The sequence below is a fragment of the Herpailurus yagouaroundi genome, unplaced genomic scaffold (assembly GCF_014898765.1).
Source record: "Herpailurus yagouaroundi ecotype Mexico unplaced genomic scaffold, PumYag 191, whole genome shotgun sequence".
Taxonomy (NCBI): domain Eukaryota; kingdom Metazoa; phylum Chordata; class Mammalia; order Carnivora; family Felidae; genus Herpailurus; species Herpailurus yagouaroundi.
This window is the reverse complement of record NW_024412422.1, coordinates 14895927-14919090: the sequence shown is the minus strand read 5'-3', so window position 1 is coordinate 14919090 and position 23164 is coordinate 14895927. Positions and strand designations below refer to the sequence as shown.

The window sequence follows — 23164 nt, the reverse complement described above, 5'->3', positions numbered from 1 at the left end:
ACATTCTGGCTCCCTGACAGGGGTCTCCCATCCCCCCCCTTCCTCCCCAGGGAGAAGGGCCTGGTTCCCTTGTCTTCAGGGGACCCTCAACAGCTCCTCCCAGCTCCCAGACACTCACATTCACACAGACACCCCCACACCGCTCCCAGGGACCCGGCCTTCTGTGCTGAGAGCAGAGAGCCCAGGGTCCCACACATGGGTTTGCAAAGGGCAGGCCTGTGGGGAAGGGGGGGAAGGCGGAGGGGAGCAGAGGCGAGAGGGAAGGTGTGAACGTGTGGACCCGTGCGCCGGCTCTGGGTGCCAGGGTCTGCTCGTCACCACCCTTAAAGCACGTTCCTCGGGTCAAGACTGATCAAGGCCCCCGCCGTGCCCTCAGCCTTGGGTAAGACGGCCTGGCCGTGGGGCACCCTGTTTGGGGAGGGGTTGGTGAGCACACCGGGAGGCGAAAGGGCGAGTTTAATGGGGGAGACCGACGAGACCCTGCAGACAAGGAGAATCAGAGGGACCGTTTATGGCTCTGATGTTAGGGAAGGTGGCTCTGGGGTGCCTTTTTTTCGTTAAGTTTATTTATTTATTCATCTTTGAGAGAAAGAGAGAGAGCATGAGCAGGGAAGGGGCAGAGAGAGGGGAGGACAGAGGATCTTGAAGCAGGTTCCACGCTGACATCAGAGAGGCCGATGCGGGGCTCGAATCCACAAACAGTGAGGTCACAACCTGAGCCAGAGTCAGACGCTTAACCGACGGAGCCGCCCAGGCGCCCCTCTGAGGTGACATTTTAAGATGAGATGTCAACCACCAAGCAGTGAGCTGGAGGCAGAATTTACCTACAGGTGCGGGAGACAGCAAGGGCCTTGGTGCCGCCGTTGGGGTAAGGTGCATTCCGGAAGGGCTGGGTAGCTTCCTGAGAGTGCTGGGGACACAGAGGGCCCTGTGTTCAGGTGAATTTACGATGCATTTTCACATCAACCAGGAAGCACATGGGAATGTCTGCTGCTCAAACAGAATCAACCAGAGGTTTGGACATCTGGAACATTCTGGAGAAAAAAAACACAACTGACTCCACCCGCTTCAGATCTTTCTTCCCTGGGCCACTTGACCAGGTGTGGGGATGTCATCTCACAGGGGGCGAAAGACGGGCGGGGGGGCTGTGCTCTCCAGAACATGCACAGGTGAAGATTCACCTTGTCCCCAAATGCCCACCCACTCAAGCCCACAGGAGAGGGCTTGCTTCACCCGCGGCCATGGCCTGGCTGCCCCAGAGAAAAGTCTTTGACGAACAACTGATTACTTCTGACTACGGAATAGTGACACTCAGGCAGCCTGGTGGGGAATCAGGGTGAGGCGTGACACAGAATTTTTGGTGTGTCAGTTTTGACCTTCAAACGTAAAATCGTATTTGCCCTGATTTCCACATTTGGGACATTTCCTTAAATGTTGTGGCCTTAGCGAGGGCCACGCTCACCTCACCCCGATCCTGGCCCCCTTTGCGCCATTCACACTTATCAGGAGTACCTTTATGACTACGCCCACCCAGGTTCCGGAAGTTTCCCTGCACCCACCCACAACTTCCCCTGGAATGGACTCCCCTGTGTGGAATAATGTTGGAGAAGCGTATACATCCAGGGGCGGGAAAAACTTGCCCACACTGCAAATGTGAAAGGCCCAATTAGTGGCCCAAACAAATGACCCCAGTGACCTTGACCTCTGACCTAATCGGATCCCCTGCCGCAGGCTGGGGCTGCCCACGGGCTGAAAGCCTGTACTGTAAGAGCTGCTGTTTCTCACGGTGCCAGATGGTCTGCAAATGTCAAAGAGGGGAGGAAAGGCCAAAATTTCCATAAGTTAGCTTGAGCCAAGGGCTCAAGGGCTCAAGGGCTCAAGGGCTCAAGGGTGGGTGGCTCTCTTGGCCGGTCTCGGTCTCGAGAGGAGAGGGGGCTTGTGAAGGCAGAAGAACAAGAGGGGGAGGTCTTTCGAGGTCCAAGTGCTTGCTCTGGGCCAGGTGCTGCGGGCGGAGGCGCGGGCAGGAGGCGGGGTTTGCAGAGCCCCGGATGTGGTGATAAGGGATTGGGACTTCGTCTGCCAGGAGATGGGGGGATCCGAGGAGGTTCTGAAGCAGGTTTTAGGAATGATCTGATTCAAATTGCTTTCAAAGTTAGATCAAAGACAGGAGAGGAGAGAGCCATTGGATGTTTAATAGAAAAACGTACCTAGGGGGCGCCTGGGTGGCGCAGTCGGTTGAGCGTCCGACTTCAGCCAGGTCACGATCTCGCGCTCCGTGAGTTCGAGCCCCGCGTCGGGCTCTGGGCTGATGGCTCAGAGCCTGGAGCCTGTTTCCGATTCTGTGTCTCCCTCTCTCTCTGCCCCTCCCCCGTTCATGCTCTGTCTCTCTCTGTCCCAAAAATAATAAACGTTAAAAAAAAAAAGAAAAAGAAAAACGTACCTAGTTCATAGAAAAGACGTATTGGGGTCCCTTACAAGGGGTCCTAAAGTGTCCCATGCTAGAGAAAAGGCAGGCCCCAATACTGCACGCCTCTGGAAAGGGACACATTCATCCCGGGACTCGCGAAGTCACCTGCTGGGAACAGCGCATGGTAGGGTGACCCCAAGCTCCGGGGGCTCGCCCAGCACCCTAGCATCAAGGGGACTTTCCCAGGCCGCTCTGTGAGAGGCAAGCTCAATGCTCCGAGAAATGCCAGAGGAGGAAGGGGAGGGCACGAGAAATAAAGGCTTTTTCACTGAGAGCCGCTAGCCAGTTGTTCCAAGCGGCATTGGAGAACACTCGTAAAAGCGGGGCCGTGCGGCCACGGACGGCTTACAAAGGCCCCCACGCACGTACTGTCTTGCCCTGCACCCCGCAAACTACCCTGCCCCCCAAGAGGGCTGTGGATGCCTTCTATTTTAAAATAAAGCAGATCAAGCCATAGAGGCTCAGAGAGGTTAAGTGGCCTGTCAGAGGTCACACAGCTACTAAATAGAAAGCCAGACCGGAGGCTGCTAGGATGGGCGGCCGGGGTGGGGCGGGGGTGGGGGGCAGGGAAGGCTGTCAGCGGGTCCGGACGCATCGTGAAATAGGTGAGGCAGGAGGACGGAGGTCCTAATGCCTGACGATGAGGCGTGCCTGTCACCCGCAGAGATGGTTCCAAAGCAAACAAGCCCATCTCGGGGATCGTGCCAAAGACCCCCAAAGGCCCAGGTTGGGTTGGAAACAAAGATCTGACTCGTGGGACACAGCGATTGTTCACAGAGCTCTTCCCGCTCACACCCAGGAGGGTCCTCACCCTCCGCACAGCCGTGGGGAGGTGTGGCTGGTTAGTCTCATCAGGCTCGTGTCGCTCCCGTCATCTGGAAAGACCAGCAGAGTACGGAGTTGCATCACGTTCAGAGATGAGAAGGTGGGGAGGCTCAGAGAGGGCGACGGTCTCACTTACACTCACACAGCAGGGCCCGGTCTTTAACACTTCGCAGCTGTGTGATTTGGACAATTTGCGAGGCCCTCTCTGGGCCGACGTGTCCGCATCTATAAAGCAGGGTTCAAATACCGGGACTGAATTAGGATTGAAGATGCCGGGATTAAATCTAACCGGAGTCTGCTTCTGGACGTGCCGGGCTCGGGCTGGGGGCCCGGCTCTGGGGCCCGGCCAGCGGGTGCCCGTCCCCACCCGGCCCGAACGGAGAGTCAGACGTTCCCCCGTGGCCAGTCTCGCCCCGGGGACTTTTTCCGCAGCACCCTCGCCCGGTGCCCTGCGGGAGCCACACACGTCCCTGCCGGGACATAGCTCCAATAATGACTCACACCTTCATTTTTAGCATGCGTCCTCTCTGAGCCCGCGGCTCTGTCTTTGCCGGGCAGCTGCCTGTCTGGGGGTCAGAGCCTGCTTCTGGCCTCGCCGCCCGCAGGCCTGTGCCCACAGCCCGGCGTCCAGTCCGAAGACCAGGCCTGCCCTGACGGCCTGCCCGTCCCCGGAGGGAGGCAAGTGGGGACCGAACGGATCCAAGGTGCCTTTGGAGGCGGGAACGTGTTCTTCTGCCGACATCTAACGGTGCGTGTCTGGACCCAGACTCGGGATTCCCCGGGCTTTGAGCGAAATCACGAAAACTCTGCTTTCGGGGTCTGCGGCCAACTTCCCGGCTTGCAGTTCCCGCGGCTCTTCCCCGTTCTTGTTCCAGAAGGGGGTTGATGGCATCGCTTCACAGCCGCGTGCAGAGGAGTCCACGGCCGAAAAGGCTTCCGCGGCTGCTGACTCGCCAGCTCACACCTTCGGGGTTTCAGGAGCTTGTAGCTGAAAAGGCCTATTCTTGCCAGTTTCTCCCCAGTTGAGTAAACAAGAGACCTATTTATGTCCTCAGAGCACTTAATTAAGGCGGGCCAGGGATAACATCGGTGACAGGGTATAGTGAAAACACAGACCTGAAAGTCAGGAGAGGGCCGCCCCAGGCTAGTTGCATGTCCCCGGGGAAGCCAGGTCCCCCACTTTGGGTTTTATAAAGTTGAATGAATAAAATACTGACGACCCAAAGCCCGCTCACCTCCGTCTCTCCTCGTTCAGTCTCCCTCTGTCTCTCTCGTATGTGCACATGTGTGTGCGAGATACCTATGCTGTCATCTGTTTCTCTGAACCATTTAAAAGTTAGCGGCAGGGGCGCCTGGGTGGCTCAGTTGCTTAAGCGTCTGACTTTGGCTCAGGTCACGATCTCGCGGTCCGTGAGTTCGAGCCCCGTGTCGGGCTCTGTGCTGACAGCTCAGAGCCTGGAGCCTGTTTCCGATTCTGTGTCTCCCTCTCTCTCTGACCCTCCCCTGTTCATGCTCTGTCTCTCTCTGTCTCAAAAATAAATAAACGTTTAAAAAAATTAAAAAAATAAAAAAATAAAAGTTAGCGGCAGACATTGTGACCCTTGACCCCCCGATCCATAAGCGGCATCTATGAGGGCAAAGATGATCGCTTACACAAACGCAGTGGTCTGACCCCACCAAGGGAATCTAACATTGGTGAGAAGATCGTATAGGACCTCTGTTTTATAGCAAAATCCCCCAAATGATTTCAGTAATGCCCCTGAAAGCTGCTTCCTTTGTCAGTCCAGGGCCATGGGGAGATAATGCCGCATGGGGCTCTTGTGTTTCTGCACATCTTTTGGGGAGAGGCCCTGTCTGCCCTCTGTCTGGACTGTCATTTCGAGGATGTTTGTACAGAGAACGGCCTCAGAAGGTGGAGACAGTGTCTCCCTCCACAGCAAAGGGTAGGTGCTGCTCACGGGCCAGCATAAGAAAAAAAGTGTCTCTCTCTGGTGAAAAGATCAGGCAGGCTTATTATGCCCGTTATAAAACATCTGGGTTCCTTCAAGTCAGGCTTCCTCTGCTGTGATGCAAGGCACTGTGTGTGCAGGTGTCGCTCGGCCTTCTTTGAGTGGCCCCGTCAGAACTGGGGCTTGAGAAACGGCACAAGAAGATGGCTGTGAGTAAGAACAACTTTTTAGTCTCTGATCCAGGAGTCCCGTGTCTCCTGCCAGATTCAGGCATCTGCAGCAGGCTTTGTTTTTTTTTTTTTAGTGTTTATTTTTTCGTGGGGGGATAGGAGCAGAGAGAGAGGGATGCATAGAATCGGAAGCAGGCTCTGAACTGTCAGCACAGAGCCTGACACTGGGCTCGAACCCGGGAGCCGTGCGATTGTGACCTGAGCCGAAGTTGGACGCTTCAGCGACTGAGCCACCCAGCCACCCCTGCAGCAGGCTGACTTCTCAGCTGGAAAGTGAAACCACAGATTCTTCACGATCTTTGATTGTCATTTTCAGACAAGGGCATGGGTCACCTCACACCTCAAATCATCGTTTCTCTTATGCTTCCTTTTATCTTGAATAGTCCCATGCTTTCCTCTGTCTCTGCAGACAGTGATAGTTTTAAAGAATTCAGGCCAGTAATTGTGTACAAGGTCCCGCGATCTGCATTTGTCTGATTGCTTCCTCGTGATAGACTTAGGATAAACATTTTGGCAAGAATCTTACAGGGTCGATGTTGAGGCATCTACAGCGGGAGGAACGTCACGTCAGCTTGTCTCATGACTGAGCCCGCTAACACCTCGTCACGTGATTGAGGTGCTGTCCGCCACGTTACTTCATTGTGAAGTTATCTTTCCCTTTGCAATTTATCAGGAACCTGTGGGGAGATCTTTCGAGGCCACAGGGCTCTCCTGTTCTCTGACGAGCGTTCACCTCCACGAACCCCGGCTGATCCGTCCTGCGAAGGGCGTTGCGCTGGGCGACAACCCCAGATCCTACGATGATGACGCTTTCCTCCCGCAACGGAGATTACGTGGCCTGCACAGCCTGAACTATTTTCCATCTGCTGGCCTTTTACAGGAGGAGTTTGCAGAGCCCCGTGATGGTGAGCGGTGGGTGATGGGGGCAGCAGGTGAATCTATGAGTCACCCTCGGTAAGCCCCCTTTGACACATTCACCTCTCCACACCGCTTCCATTACAACTTTTCAAACATTCAGGGGTTTAGGGTTCTCTTGCTCTTAAGCTGCACGTCAGCGCAAGCCTCTTGAGGACCTGATGCAGCAGACGAAAAACTGTGGACGCCACCCTTCTTCACGCCCCTTGCTCGGCAAATCTGCACAAGATAAAACCTGGGGTCGTCCGAATGTGCGACACCACCCAAACTGATTCCGGATTCTTTTCTTTGGCTAGAAACCGTGATGCCACGTCAATTGGTGAGTAAGTCTACCCGAATCCTTCACACCAAAGTATCACTTCTTGATTTAGGAGGCTCGGGGGGGTGACAGAGTTGTTACAGTGAAAGACAAGGCGTCCTCCAAAAACTGCTGTGGCTTTTCAAGAGCTGTCACGACAGACACTCGGTGACTCAACGGTCGTTTTGAGCTCCATCCGAATAAAGAGGCAGACGGGGCCTCTGTGCACCGTAAAAATAACCTAAGACCAAGTCTAGCTTGGTCAGAGCCAAGGAGAGACCAGAGTGACCGTGAGGCGTGCAGGGGAGTGAACAGGCCCCTCCCCAGCCCCCGCCAAAGCAGGAGCTCTTTCTGGGCGCCTCGGAGAGAGCGAGGGAGGGATCACAGCAACGGGGGCCCCCGGGGCCACCAGAGAGTGGGGCAGACAGATACATCTCTGTGCATCCCGCAAGGAGGACACGAGTCTGGGCGGGTATTCTGACTGTGTGGTTTTCAGCAGAAAGGAGAGACGACGGGTGTCGAGTGGGAGCGAAGGAAAGACTCCAGCCCCTGGCGTGATGCCCTGGAGGCTTCGGGAAGGGCACAGACTGGGCACCAGACTCCGGCAGGGGGCTTGGTTCGGGGGAGGCGAGGCCCTGCAGTGCTGAGACGCCAAGAGAGAAGGAGAAGGGCTCTCTGTCATCCCTTCAATCCACAGTTATTAATCGAACACCTACTATATGCCTGGCGTTGGGGATACAGCCACGGAGAAGTCAAACTAGGCCCCATTCTTAAGGAGTTTCCAATCTGGGAGGGGGGAGAAAATAATTAAATAAGAGAATTTCGGAGAGTTATTACACTATACAAATAAAATGGGGTGATGGGACAGAGAATAATCAGGCCTGCTTTAGATGGGGGTGGGGGGCGAGGAGAGTCAAGGAAGCTCCCTCAGCTGGCTTTTGAGTGGTGGCAAGAGGCTAGCTCTGAGAAGAGCCTGAGGGTCCTGGCAGAGGGCACTGAACGTGCAAAGGCCCTGAGGCCGCCACAGACTCACGGTCTGCTTTATACGGGGGAGAATGTGGACAGGGGCATGGACAACAGAGTGGGGGAAATAGACCAAGGAGGATGAGCAGGGACACGGAAGGGAAAATGGGTGACACCGCTCGTGCAGGGCTGGAGAAGGGACAGGACGGGGAGGCCGCCGGGCCGTGCACCCACGGGGGGAGGAGGGACCTGGAGGACGGCAAAGCAGGCCTCGTTGCCTTTGCTCCCGGGGGCTTCCTCCTCGTCTCTACGTGCCTGGGCCTGGCGTCTTTGCTCGCTCTGTGTGTGCTTAGTTCTTCCTTCCCCGACTGGATTATAAACTTCTCAAGGGCAGAGCGCGTGCCTTACGCCCTTTCTTCGTTCTGCACAGCAGTTTGCACGGGGCTCTGAACACGGCGGGCTCACTGACCATCACTTGAGCGAAGGGACGGATGGACGGGCAGGTGGATGGGTGGGAGGTACATTCTCAGACTGGCTCGTGCCTCTCTGCCATTGGCCACGTGAGGCCCGGAAGTGAGCGTGCGCGCCCGCTTGACTTGCAAACGTTCCTGACAGCCGGGCTTTTCTAAAGCAAGGGGCAACGGGTTTGCAAACTGCCTCTGGGAGGTTTGGTAAGAGGCAAGGCTTGTCTGCTCCGTAGGGCGGCACACGGGTGCCCCAGGTAGACACACGGACCCAGAGGTGAACAGGGACGGGGAGGTGACGTCACACAGAGGAGGGAAAAGTGTAGGACGTGTGGCGAGCCAGGCAGCACCCACTGGGTCTTCCAGGGGATCCTGAGGGACTGAGCTGCTTCCCAGGCTTCTGGGCACTTAGGTGTGGCCGCGTGATTGAGCCCCGACCCCCGGCGGGCGGGTGCAGTGGGCGTGCACTCCTCCTAAGCCTGGCCCACAGAAGCTTCTCCTGAATCCCTTCTGCATCCCCAGCTGAAGGGAGAGGACTGCGTAGACGTGAAGGAGGGTGGAGAAGGACCCGCTGGGGGACGACTCGCCAGCCACTGAGACTGGGGGCTGCCTGGCGGCAGCCGCTCGAGCCCCCTACCCCTCCCAGTACGGAAGAGAAGGGGCAGGTGGAAGTAGGGCCTCTTCCTTCATACAGAAGATTCTAGAAGGACACCTCAACCCCGTGGAGTCTAGGCGCCAACTTCTGGGGCACGGGACAGGGACGTGACCCCAGCCTGGTGGACACACGCGGGGAAGGAAGGGCAGAAGAGGGAGAGAGACCAGAGCCAGGGCACCCGGAGTGAAGCCACTTGATGTGGGGTTTTAAAAGCCACATTTTTTATTTATTTTATTTATTCGTTTATTTTTTAGTGTTTATTTTTTGAGAGAGAGAAAGAGAGAGTGTGAGCAGGGGAGGGGCAGAGAAAGAGAGGGAGGCAGAGGATCCAAACAGGGCTCTGCGCTGACAGCAGAGAGCCCGATGCGGGGCTCGAACTCATGAACGGCGAGATCGTGATTTGAGCCAAAGTCGGATGCTTAACCAGCTGAGCCACCCAGGCGCCCCCAAAATTCCACATCTTTAACAAGTTTACTTATTTATTTTGAGAGAGAGAGAAGGAAAAAATGTGAGCAGGGAAGGGGCAGAGAGAGCGGGAGAGAGAATCCCAAGCAGGCTCTGAGCTGTCAGCACGGAGCCCGACGTGGGGCTCGAACTCACAAACTGTGAGATCATGACCTGAGTCAAAATTGAGAGTTGGACGTTTAACCAACTGAGCCACCCAGGCGCCCCCTCCACATCTTAAAAATGAAAGGATAAAAAAAGGAGAGAGAGAGAGAGGTTTGATTGGAACTTCATCTTGAAAAATAAAGTGGTAAAAAATATATATATATATATATTTTTTAAAAAGCTTTCTTCCTTTCTTCTTAATTTCACCAAGTGTGGTAACTCCACTTTAACTCTTGGAACAAATGACAAGGAATGAGTTTTTTCTTTTACTTTCCATATTTTCTCCCCACTAAATTTTCTATGGGGATGATTGACAGCCTTCCCTTCAATTTGAGTTGTTTGCAGTTCTGTGATTCAGAGATGATTTTTTTTTTTTTTGGTAAAAAGTTCAAGGGTTTCCTCACTGTTTCCATGGGCTTCTCTTAATCCTTTTTTTTTTTAAACAATTTTAAATTTTCATTTTTGAGAGACCGAGAGAGACAGCAACAAGCAGGGGAGGGGCAGAGAGAGGGAGACACAGAATCCGAAGCAGGTCCAGGCTCCCAGCTGTCAGCACAGAGCCCGACGCGGGGCTCGAATTCACGAACCGCGAGATCGTGACCTGAGCCAAAGTTGGACGCTTAGCTGACGGAGCCACCCAGGTGCCCCTTCTCTTAATCTTTTTAAATTCAAGTCATTGTCTTACTAGATTTAGTGTTGCTGGCTGAAGTTGAGACCAGCCAACGTCCCTCGAGTGACCGCTGGAGACGGGATGCTATGTCGCCACCTTCACACAACAGATGGGTTCGGAAATGTATCTCTTTCTTCCCTCTGGGGCACACCGACCAAGCCCTCTGCAACTGCCTCGTCCCACCAGAGCGACTTGAAGAGGGGGCACCTAGCGAGGGGGAGGCTTTCCGTGGAGCCCAAGTGGCCACCCTGCCTTTGGAGGCAATTGGCCGACACGAGCCGAGGTTGGTGTAGCGAACCCCGGTTCTTCTGGGAGGTTCCCAGGCTGCTATTTACCCTGATTCCTGGCCACACACCCGTATTTCCTACCACTGTTTTTCTAGCCTGCTTAGCTCTTCAGGGGGAAAATATCACAGCGGGTAGGAAGTTTTTGCTCAAAAGCCAAACAAAGAGAAGAAAAACAAAGGGAAAGAAGGTTAAAAATAAAAAAAGCCTTTTAAGCAAATAATTTCCTGGGGCTCCTTAATGTGCAAGAAACCTGATAGCTACAAAAATAATCCAAGCTAAAGAAAATGCCCCGGTTCCAGATTTACTTTCTGCCCCCTTTGCTGGCGTTTGCCCACGGTAGGGGCTCCTGGCACCTGTCAGTGACGAGGGCCGGGTGAAGACTGAGTAGAAGCCAGCTGGTCAGAATGCTGGACATCTGGAAGCTTCTTAGAATCTCTCCTCTTGCCTGGGCTCCGGAAGCGGATTTTCTGCCGGCGTTCTTGGTGCCTTGGCTTCTAATCAAAGAGGAAGTGGAGGGTGAGGGAGTGTTGGACTTGGAACCGCCAGCTGGATTTTTCTCACCGTTTAGGGCTTTGCTCAGATGTCACCTCCTCAGGATGACCATCCTTCCCTCCCCAGCCTCTGCTTCACAGAACGTACTGCCACCTACAATTTGGGGTTCAGCTTTTATGTGTCTCCCACAGTAGCAGGCAACGCCACAGAGGAATGGACTTGACTTACCTTATCCCCAAGCCGTCCCCAGCACCTGGAAGAGTGTTGGGCACACAGTAGGTACCCAGTAAATGTTGAATTAAATGGAATCCTTAACTTAAAAATATTTAAAAAGAAATGATGGAAAACGTTGCATTCCAGAAGGATTGGACCCTACCTCCTGGGACTTTCTTTCCAAAAAAAGGTTATATATATATATGTATATATATATACATATCATATATATGTGTGTGTGTGTGTGTGTGTGTGTGTGTGTATACTTTTTTTCTATCAGTAATTCAATGAAAGCAACTCTTTGCAAAGCACGGCATGGAATAGCCGTGAAGAATACAATGAGGTAATCGTGTAGATTGCTTAACAAAATGTCTGGTACGTTGCGAGTGCTTAACCAGGGTTGGCGCGTATTAACAACTACTCACACTGAGTCCATGGCCAACGAAGTCCTGTCCTTTCTGCACATGCTGTCATAGCTCCCCTTTCTGGGCCTTCTGGTTTTTTGAAATGTGGTTTGTTCTCTCCTATGATTCATCTTGTTGCTCTCGGCCAAAAATAGCTCACCATTCATCAGCCTATTTTTCCCAGCTTTGGATCCGCGTGTAATGGAATCAGCACACCTTTGAAGGCCTTGTGGGAAATCATTGACGAAAGTGTGGAGCTGAATGGAACAAAGGCAGAGTCCCGTGGCATACCGCTGGCAACCTTTCTGCGGGTTGGCATCAGCCATATCAAATCAGACCTCCTAGGCTCATCAGTCTGATGGTTACGAAACAATTTAATCATGCTCTCACCGAGCTCACTGTTCGCCATCTTGCCTAGGAGAAGTGACTTTGCAATACCTTGCTGAAATGCAGGTGCACTTATAGCCACAGAATTCCTCGGATGTATCACTCGAGCGACCCAGAGTAACCTAGCAAATAACTCAAACACCTTTGTCAGATAGGACTTGTCCTAAGTGAACCCATGTTGGCTTCCAGAGCTCACTCATTTATTTTATAAGTTCAGAAACGGTGCTGTTAGTTCCGATATCAGTCAGTTTAAGCTAAGCTCTGCTTCAGGACCATTTACCTGCAGATTTCAGTGGCTTACAAGGAGGTTTATCGCTCACACTACGTGTCCGTCAGAGGCTGCAGTCTTCATTCTGAGCAACCAGGCTTGTGCTGCACGGGAAAGAAAAGTGGAGGACTTTGCAGTGGTTTTCACCCAGGGGCAAACTCTGTTTCCTGTGCTTATACTCTATTGGCTGAAATAAGTCACATGGCCAAGCTGCGGTCAAAGGCATAGGGGGTATAGGGTGAGGCGCCATAGGGATGGGCAGGGCTATCTCGAACAATAATACCACCCGTGACTCTGTCAAGAGCGGAATCCACCTCCTGCCTCCGTAGAAAATCGGGTTTTCCCCACTACTTCACTTTCTGGAATTACCAAACGCACGACAGTTGAGCCATGTGATACATCAACATTCTGAGAACCCCACGGCATGATGTGGATATTTATGTGAGACTCTGACCTGCTGGGACATTCACGGCGGATGAATCGTGCTCCATTTTTCCACCCAGTGGCTAGACCGGAGACCTCAGGCTCCCCCCTTGGCTGCCTCCCTCAACTGACCCCCAGATCCCGTAGACTTTCTCTGAAACATCTCAAAGTTTTATCCCGTTGTCCCCAGCACCGTGGCAATGCCTGAGCTTAAAGTCAAATCACCCCTTCTCTGGACTCATGAAATCACTTCTTAATGGACTTTGTCTCCCCTCCTGCTGACCCCAGCCATCTCCAGCTGGTTGAGGGATCTTTTGAAATTTAAGGACAGCCTTAATTTTCCTCTTCTCCTCTTTAATTGATTAGTTAATTAATTAATTTATATTTGAGAGAGAGCACTCACAAGCAGGGGAGAGGAGCAGAGGGGGAGAGAGAGAATCTGAAGCAGGCTCCATGCCCAGCGGGGAACTCGATCCCATGACCTGAGGATCATGACCTGAGCCCAAATCAAGAGTCAGACACTCAACCGACTGAGCCCCCCAGGCTCCCAGAGCTGGGGAACCACTAAGACCTGCTCTCTGGTTCTCTTCCCCAAGAGATGGGAACTTGTTCGGTCTCCTCCTGGGCTGAAGACTGGGGAAGCCCCAGCACCCCATTCCCTTTGGCTGAAGAGGGACACGCTCTTGGCCAGCCGACAGCAACGTTCCCAAAGGGCAGAACCCCGGGAGGACTCCGGGCAGGCAGGCAGGCTCGGGCTCGGGACCCACGCCGGTTTTTCTAGAACCTTCTCAGCCCCTGTGCCTGCTCCAGCTGCCGCCGCAGTGATCAGCACTGCAGGGGCCTCGCCCAGTGGCGCGCGGGTGCGGGGGACCCGTGCAAGAAACCTTCTGGCCCTCGTGCACGTGAACCCCAGGACTGTGGGTGAGTTAGCATCACGGGGCCACCAGTGGGGTCAGCTGTTGACGGAAATGCTTGCCCGTCCCATGTTCCTGGGGGACCGTTCTGAGGTTGCATTTCACGACTTGTCAGAAGGACCTGTAGGATGGCCCGTCAGTTCACAAGGACCCTCACTGGTGCCCCTTTGCCTCTGCTTCCGCTCCCCCTCCCCCACACTCCTGGTCTCCGAGACCACATTCCCAGACTCCCTGCACGCAAGACTCGGTCTCAAGCTCTGCATTAGGGCTGAACCCAGGCTGAGAGAGGATGATCCCCAGTCTATCCCCGCCTCTTACACACAAATGCACACACACACACACACACACACACACACACACACACACTGTTGTGTTCCCACCGTCCTCCCGGATACAAACCAAACCCCATCGACAAGGAAAGGATTTCCCACGTGACAGCCACGAAGACCCAAATGAAGCGGAACCAGGCCCCCAGGGGCAGAGTCGGACGTGCTATGGGCTGCTTGCGACCCTAACAACATCTGAGGTGATGGGTGCGCAATCAGCTGGGACATGGAGTTTTCTGGAGCCGGGGAGGAGGGCTGAAGTCTGGCGGACGAGCCGTAGACGTGCGCCCTAAATTACGATATTTTCCTTCTCACTGCGGAATGAATGCAGCCTCAGACAGATGCTGCCCGCAGCTGTTTGAGGCGGGGGGCCCCGTGGCAGGCCAGCGACTTTGAAACACGGATTGGAATGGAATCTGACAAAGGGGCCACTGTCTTTGAGGGAACTTGACATGAGCCCGGCAGAGCCCGAGTGGCGGGAGTTTGCACAGCGGCAGCCCGGAGCAAACATGTACTTTTAGCTGACCCGGGCCCGTGGCTTGGGCATTAAACCTGACACTTTCCAGATGCACGGCGCCCTCCCGTCAGCACCAGCCAGAGCACTCTGTCCCCAGGTACACACGCGCGCGTGCACACACACACACACACACACACACTCACGACACAGTTCTGTAAATGCCGCATTGTGCCAGAGACCCCAGGCCTCTGCTGCGAGCTCCACACCCAGACCTGAAGGCGTGTCCCCCATATGCCGAGCTGCAGGCCTAGGAGCTGGATTTCGAAATTGTTCAAGTTCAAAGTCGGCTCAACAGCAGCTGCCATTCCGACCACCACCATTCTTCACGCCTGGCTCCAGGTCGAGTGGTGAGGGGATGCTGAGCATGCCTTCTAGAAGGTTCTTTCCAACCCGTGACAGGTTGGACCCTGAGATCTCCAGTACCAGTGAAAGGGAGGTGTAGCAGGAGTTTGGGGGTGCAGGGCGGTATCCCCACATGGCATTCTCTCCCAGTCCCCGTTTGGACTTGAGCAAAGCCCATGTGGCCCCCAGCGTGTGGGCAAGGGCAGGCCACACGTGACCCCGCCTGCCCTGGGAGCTCGGCATCGGGGAAGGGGCTATAAAGCCCTGCTGTGGCACGGGCCTCGTCCGGAAATTACTCCGCTCAGCAGCCCTGACTGCTCGATGGGGGACATCAGTGCACTGGAGCTCTGTGGGCAGGGACACTCGGACGCTCTCTTGGGCAGGGGGCGGCTTATCTTGGCTGGGTGACTGCCCCAGGCACGACCCCACCTTGGGGGCTCTGAGCTCACACGGGCAGGAGAGGCCAGACAGGGACCCCCCCGTCCAGGAAGGTGTGGCCTCCCCGTTGGGCTAAGTCCAAGGGAGGTCACCTTCCTCACCCGGCTGGCTCACTCGTGGGTCACGGAAGGTAAGACGGGCGGGGGAGGGGGACGAGTCGCAGGGAGCCCTTCCCGAGTCAACAGCGCTGACTCACAGGGTGTGTTTCCTGCCGGGACAAACCTGAGGACGTTGGTGACACTCGCCACTCAGGGGAGCGGGAAAGGAGGCCCGGAGACTCAGAGGTCCCGGCACTCACACCGGGGCGACCCCAGGAAGCAGTGGGCACACTTTGGTTCCTTCATTTACTGAGACCTTGATTCATGTGCGTTCTTTAGTGGGTTCCGAGCGGAGGAGAAACCGTTACTTATCTTCCTCGTTTGTACTGGGGAACAATTCTCTCGCGTGTGGTGCCTCCCATCTCACGTGTCCGGCCTGGCGCATTTTGCGCGTGCAAACGCCTGTGTGACCAGAGTCAGGATGCACAGCAGGTCCGTCACCCAGAGGGCCAGTCAGGGACCCAGAGAGGACCACCGTGCTTTTAGCATCACCGATGACTTTTGTCTAAAGACAGATTAAGGTGGATCTTTTTTGCCTAAAGACGAAACAACTTAGTACAATGTAAATGGCACCCTAGAGAACACGTGGTCTTTTAGCTTTTTTCTTTTTCTTATTACAAAAATGTTTTTAATGTTTATTTATTGTTGAGAGACAGAGAGAGACAGAGCACAAGTGGGGGAGGGGCAGGGAGAGGGAGACACAGAATCTGAAACAGGCTCCAGGCTCTGAGCTGTCAGCACAGAGCCCGACGTGGGGCTCGAACTCACGGACCGCAAGATCGTGACCCGGGCCGAAGCCGGACGCTCAACCGACTGAGCCACCCAGGCGCCCCTGTAATAGCTTCTTTCTCTCAGAATAATATTCTTGAGATTTCCCCGTACTGTTGGGGGTATTCATGGTTTGTTCCTTCTGCTTCCCGTAGAATAATATTCTCTCGGAGGAATTGTCAACCATCATTTGTGAATTTGCTCGTCCATTTGCCAGGGACCGAATGTTTGTGTCCCCTCAGAATTCATAGGTTGAAATCCGACCCCCTAACGTGATGATGGTATGAGGAGGTGGGGGCCTTCGGAAGGCAATTAGGTCTCGAGGGGGGAACCCCCTCGTGGTGGATTAGCTCCCTCACCCCTCTGCCTCACAAGAAGAGCAAAGACGGCCGTTTATGGGCCACTGGCTCCTCCAGGCAGTATCGGGACAGCAGAGCTAAAGAGTGGGGGTCAGGTGTTGATTCCTTCCACTGGGTCCCCCAGGGCCCCCAGAGTTTGGTGACAGCATCTGACGGCCCCTTGCATTCACCCCCACCCCCAGCAGGGCCGGGTGGTCCCGAGTCAGGATGAGACATGGGTCCCCCACAGCATGGGGACAAATGACCTAGTCCACACAGGGAGCTGGGACGTCTTGGCCAAAGTCGGGAATCGCCCCCCCCTCCCCCCACAATACCCCTGGAGCTTCCTGGATCTCAAACCTGACCGAATTACGGAACGGGGAGGGGAAACCACCAAGTGCCCAAGAACGTGCCGTTCTGAACAAATTGACCCTAAATCGGCTGAGATGACATCTGCCCAGAGGCAGATGGGGGCGGGGCTGGACTGTCGAACTTGAGCTACAGAAAAATAAATTTATTCCGGGAGGCAGGGTGCGAACTGTAAGTTCTCACCTGCTTCGGCTAATGTAGACGTGCTGAGCAGATCGGGAGCTCAGCGGCGACTGGGGGCGGGCAGGGTGGTGGTGGTGCAGATGGCCCGGTTTCTTTGCCCTGGCCCCAGATCCAAGGCCTCTGCTTTGGACTGCCCTGGGGTGGCCCACATGCCTGGCTTTGGCCGGTGGAAAGGCGGCCGTTGGGACAGCTCAGGGGGACGCCTGGGCTAGGCCTCAAGGGGCCTGCAGGCGTCTGCCCGCTGGCCTGGGTCCCTGCCATCACCGTGAAAACATGCCCCGCTGGCCCCCGCCACCCCCACCGCGGTCAGCCCAGACCGGCCGACGGCCAGCTGTCCTCTAGACAAACGCCACGCAAGCTGAGCCACGCAAGCTGAGCCCCTCAAAGACGCGTCGTAGCTGGTGGCTACGTGGCATTATGGTGGCAACAGACAGCTGATGCAGTGGGAACGCTTCCTGTAGGATGGGGCTCCCCTGACGTCAGTTTGGAGCGTGACTTGGCCCAAGAAATTCACGAGCAGATGTTCCGAATGTTGAAATGGTTCGCCCCTACGCAACTTTGGTGTTCCTCTTACTCCAAGCCCATGGTGCGGACTCAAACAGTCTTCAGTCAAGGGTCCGCCCCGCCTACCAAAGTAAACAGAAGACCACCGTTGCGTTCCCAGAAGCACAAGTCATGCTGCGATTTTCGGAGCCAAGCTTCCTGCTTACTCAATGCTCCCGGCGGGGCCACCACCGGTGTCCCCAGAGCGAGACCGCAGGCGCCAGGGGCCTCGCCAGCCCTGAGGACCCGCCGGTGGATGAGCCCGCACGGCCGTGAGGTCCGGTACAGCCCCCGCTTCCCGCTGTCCGCGCCCTCCGTGGCATTAGCAGGGGGAAGCAGGGTTGACGAGAGACAGGCTCATGGAGACGACGTCACGTCTCCCCATCCAGCCTCCCCTCTGAGCCAGATCTCGGAGGATCCGAAACGTTACAGTCATAATGTTTGTGCACTCACGCTCACCGCGGGACAGGCACCATTTTCAGCCGTAAGCTGCTCTGTGGGGTCGGTGCTGGTAGCTCCCCACTCACGGTGGGGGGAGGGGGTGTGAAATTAAACGCATCGAGGGTCCTTCCGTTAGTAAACGGCAGAGCCAGCAGGCACACAGAGTTGTTCTGGAGGCATGTGTCTATACCACCCGTCTTCCCCAAACACTGCCCCCAGCCCAGTCTCTGGAGCCTCTGGGAGCTGAATCTGGACCCTCACATTCCGGATGCACTCGATGATGGGCTCGCTCGTTTCGGAGCCGTCCTCGTCTCAGCGGCTCAGGCTGCTGTAACAGAATACGGTCCCTCGGGCGGCTCAGATGACCAGCACTTACTTGTCCCCGTGCGGAGGCTGCATGCCTGAGGTCGGGGAGGTCCAGGGTGCCCCTGGGGTCGGGTCTGTCTCGTGTGTCTTCTTACAAGGGCATGAATCTCAACACAAGGGGTCCACCCTCGTGACCCAATCACCTCCCAAGGGCCCCACCTCCTGGTGCCATCATACTGGGGGCTGGGGTTTCTGCCTGTGAATTCTGGGGAGACATAGGCATTCAGCCCATAGCAGTCATGGTGGAAAGGGATGTCTGGGGCCTTCACGAGAACCATCCGGAAGGTTATTTATTTAGTTGAGGGGGGAGTTAACCGTTTCATTGCCACCAGGGGAGGAGGTGAATGTCCTTAGGAGTCAAGGCGGCATTCCTGGGCCACCCCCTCCACCCCCCACCCACCCCTGTCAGCCTAGGACCGTGCAGGGAGGATTCCGGGCTGGGAAGGCAGAAGTTTGAGTCCTGGAGCTCTGTCTGCTCTCTTCCATGGTGAGCCCCGGTGTGGGCTGGATCCCTGTCCTCCCCACAGGAGACCTTGTCCCCAAGGCCCTGGGGAACCACTATCCCAGCTCCCGGCTCCTCTGGGCCTTCTTTCCATCTGGGCTTCCGGAAAAGAGGACCATTCTGCCCCTGGCCAACAGCCCCAGCACACGTACCTCCCGTCTGGCCACCCCCAGAGCTCCGAACCCCCGTTTGTGGGAAAAGAGAGATCTTTGGAGCCCTGAAAAGACACTCTCTGAGCCCTGCTTGAGGACAGGAACCCCCCAGCGGGTGGGCTTGGTGTCTTCTGGGAAAGGTGGCTCTCAGACGCAGAGAATCCAGGCTGGCTGGCCCCACTCGCCCTCGGCCATGGCAAAGACTCTGACCGGGGGTGCACCCGTGACCGTGAGCTTTTGCGGCTGGGGCATCCTGCGAACGCAGTCCAGTTAAACACTGAAGTCCTTTGAAATGAACTTTCGTGAGTTAATAACCCATTCACGCCATGTGCAAATTCACATTCACACACACACACACACACACACACGCACACACGGGGCAAATAACTGGCAGACAAGGGCCCTGCGATGGGTTGCGTTGTGTCCCGGTCCCCCCAAACGATATGTGCAACCCCTGACCCCAGGGACCTGTGAACGTGACCTTACTTGGAAACTGTCTTCGCAGATTCGATCAGCTTAAGATGGGGTCCTGCTGGAGTCGGGTGGGCCTAACCCTGATGGTGGGTGTCCTTACCAGACGCAGACACACGGGGTGGAGGCCATGTGAAGACACAGGCAGAGACGGGACAGATGTGTCCACGAGCCAAGGACGGCTGGCCACCGCCAGCGGCTGGGAGACAGAGCCGGGGCGGTCTCTTCCTAGCGCCTTGCCAACGCCTTGATTTCAGACTTCAGCCTTCCTGTTGTTTTAAGCCATCTTGTTAGGGTAGCTCGATACGCTGGCCTTGGGAAGCGAATGCAGGACATCAGGCAGGGCCAGGAGAAAGAAAGCTTTTATTTCGTGACTGTCCTATTTGCTCACACATCAATCTGTGGCCAGGGGCCCGGACTTGCTCAAGGTCGGCATCAAAGTCGTTACGAGGCCCCCCTGCGAGATCTGACCCCACCCTCCTCACTGCTCTGACGGAGTCTACATCTCCCGGCCTTTGCCCAAGCTGCCCCAGCCACCCGGGTGATTCTCAACACACCGAACACATTCCTGCCTCAGGGCCTTTGCACTGCTCTTCTCTCTTCCTGAAACACTTCCCCAAAGCTCTTCCCCCATGCCTTGTTCCCTCACCTCTTCCCCCAACACCCACCTGGCCGATCAGTGCTGGTTCTTTAAGGCTCGGCCCAAAGATTGCCTCCCACCCCCACTGTCACCTCTGATGTTCCTACACCTGCCTCCCCGACCTCCTCGGTGAGGCCTCCCGCCCACCCTGCCCCCGACCTTGCTTGCGGGGCTTAGAACGCACTAGCCTAATTGTCTCTTGGAGACTCCGTTTTCCCCACAGGGCTACAAGTTCTGCGCAGCCACACGGTGGCTCGTTTCTGGAGGCTGAGAACAGGCGCTCCAGAAAGTTTGCCGAGCGCCTGCATCAACATTCCCAAATCCTCCCACCTCTCCCGAGAGCCCCACCGGTCACCCGGATGCACTACGGGGCCGCGCTTGAGAGAAGCTGGTGGCCCTGGGAGGGAAGGCAGCCAAGAGGCCTGGGGCCAGGCCCGAGGGGCGGGTCCCTGCACCCCCGGATCCGCTAAAAGGGCCGACACGTGGCTTTGTCCCCACCAGGCCACAAGAGGAACGCCCACGCCGGGCACGTCTCATCTTGGAGCCTCCGTGTATCAGCCCGAGAGGACGGCCGTGTGAGTTTCCTCGGACTGCTGTAACCAGTTAGTGCAAGTGAGGTGGCTTCTTTTTCTTTTTAAGTTTTATGTATTTATTTTGAGAGAGACAGAGGCAGCGTGAGTGGGGGAGGGGCGGAGAGCGAGAGGGAGAGAGAGGATCCTAGGCAGGCTCCGCACCATCAGCGCAGAGCCCGACGTGGGGCTTGAACTCGTGGACCGCGAGATCCTGCCCCAGACCCCCGGCACCCCCTCTCCTTCCACGCCTGACAGTCGAGTCCCCGGGCCCCCTGGGGCGCCTGGGTGGCTCAGTCAGGTAAGCGTCCGACTCTTGGTGTCGGCTCAGGCCACGATCTCATGGTTGTGGGTTCGAGCCCCTCATCTTGCTGTCAGCACAGAACCCGTTTGTGCGCTCTCTCGCGCTCTCTCTTAAAATAAATAAACGTCAAAAAATAAAATAAAATCCTATACTCAAATGCAAAAACAAACAGCGACAACAAAATCCCGGGGCTCCTGCCATGCGGCTGTCCACGGCAGGGCTGTTCCCTTCGTGTGCGTGCTTGTGCGTCTGTGTGGGGGGGTGGGGCTCCCTGCGTCTTCTTCGGTCTGAAAGGACCCGGATTTTTGGCACGCAGATAGAGTAACACGGTGTTTGCAAAGTGGCCTGGCTTTGAACCCCGTATCACTGGCTTACTGTCTGTGTGTTCTTGGGAACGTTAACTTTTCTGTGACTCAGTTTCCTCACCTGTAAAATGGACGTTACTAGGGCCTGCCTCCTTGGGCTATCGTGGGGATTAATTGGCTTTTAATATGTGTCAGGCCCTATCACGGTGCCTGCCATTCTGAGGACACGCAGTACGAGACAGGCTTGCTTCTCTCCGTCCCCTGGTTGCTGAGTGTCACTCGGGAGTATCTTGTGCACCACCCCCCCCCCCCACATCATTCAAATCCTCAGGGAACATTTATAACGAGGACAGCTTATGCACCTGGTGTTGAATTTCCAGGGCCACGACTGACGCATCGACAGAATGATCTGGAACCCAGCCCATCACACAGGGATGAGAGCACACCCTTCTCTGCGTCTATACCGCTGGAAAACCACGTGAAGCGTGTGCTCAGGGGGTCAGAACCATCAACGAGACCCCTGGCCCCTTGGAAGCACAGGCCCCTGGTCACCGGTGAGACGAAATGCTCCCCCCACCCCCAGCCTCCTGCGCCGAAGTTCCACAGGCTCGTCTTTCTTAAAATAAAACCTATGTTGTTCTCAAGCAAGCTGGGACGAGGGGGCTGTCGCCGCAGAATCGGGGCAGGGGGCTTGCTGCTCTGGGCCACCCCGATTCAGCAAGTTCAGCTCCTGTGAGCAGAACGCGAGTCCCCGGCCCGGCCTGTGGACCAGAGACCCTCTGGGAGGCCGGAGCCGCACCCAGGCCTGCTTCCACTTTCCGCCCCACCTGACCCCACGCCTGTGCCCGCATGAGGTGGGGCTGGGGGCTTGGCCCTGGCACCGGCCGTCACCCCCTCCCTCTGGCTCCCTGCACAAAGGCCCCTTTGCTTCTTCTCCACGGCCTGGCTTTCCGCGGTGGAGAACGAAATCCAAGGTGGAGGTTCTTTCTTTCCCCTCCTTGGCGGCCGGGCGCAGAAATGTTTACCCTTGGGGTGGAGGGAGGGGTTCGGCTTCCCTTCAGTGCCTGCAGACATTCCCCGGAGGAAATGAAGGTGGGGAGGACCAGAACCTTCCACCGTAGGGCCACAGGGCCAATGCTAAGTGGAAAGAGCGCTCCGGGCGCAGCATGGCTCCTGATTTGCGTCACGAGGGTCCAGGGGACTGTGTAGACTGACTCGGGGACCAGAGAGGGGCAGGGGCTAGGACAGGCTACGGCAGCCAGAGAGCCAGCTTCACAGTCCAGCATCTCCATGCCTCAGGGCTGGCTCTGAGCCTCTGTTTCCTCATCTACAAAATGGGCACGGTGACAGCTGGGGTGGCCTGGAGTTAAACGTGTTGATGGCGGGGCACCTGGCGGTCTCTGGGGTCTGTCTCTTGCTTCAACCGGGTTTGGAAGGAACAGACCCAGGGACCGCCCCCCCCCCCCCCCAGCAGCCTCCGACCCCCTTCCAACCTTCCGAGCCATCTTCTCGGCCACCCCGGGACCCTGGGCCGTTGTGGGGATGAAGGGACTTTTAATACCAACCACACCCTATTCCGAGCCGAGCCCTTTACCGTCCATCAACCGTGAGCTCCCAGGCTGGTCAGAATTAGTCCCCCGAGGGGGAGGCCGCCGCCCGCCAAGTCCACGTGCACCTGCTCCCCACCTCGGGCCTCAGTTTCCAGAGGGAGGACGCGGCTCTGCAGGGCCGGCCCACTTCTTCCGCGAGCGGCCTGGGTAGAAACACGAGGCCACCGAGCGTCTCCTGAAGGCGCAACACCCGAGCGGAGGCAGCAGCGGCCTCCTCCAGGACGCGCAGAAGCAACGCGGGATGCATGGGGTCAAACCCTGGGCCCCACGGATAGCGCCCTGGTTCTGGGCAAGAACCTGAACCGGCCCCTCTGGGTCTGTACGTCCCGGCCGTGCCCCCGGAGACCCCCTTCCCGGGTGGGCGGGTGACACTCGTCGGGAAGACGGTGACCCCCGACTCGCTCGGCAGCCTGGCCCCCAGGCTGGGCTGGACGAGGAAGTCTCCTTCG

At 56.2% G+C, this 23164-nt stretch overlaps 1 long non-coding RNA gene across 1 annotated transcript; it reads left to right on the top strand.

Moving 5' to 3' along the window:
• The first annotated feature begins 13203 nt into the window (after nt 1–13203).
• Nucleotides 13204–21598, top strand: LOC121010411 (uncharacterized). Its single transcript, XR_005781141.1, has 3 exons — nt 13204–14623; nt 20429–20539; nt 21486–21598. It is a non-coding gene; the product is annotated as an uncharacterized LOC121010411 (long non-coding RNA).
• The last annotated feature ends 1566 nt before the right edge of the window (nt 21599–23164 follow it).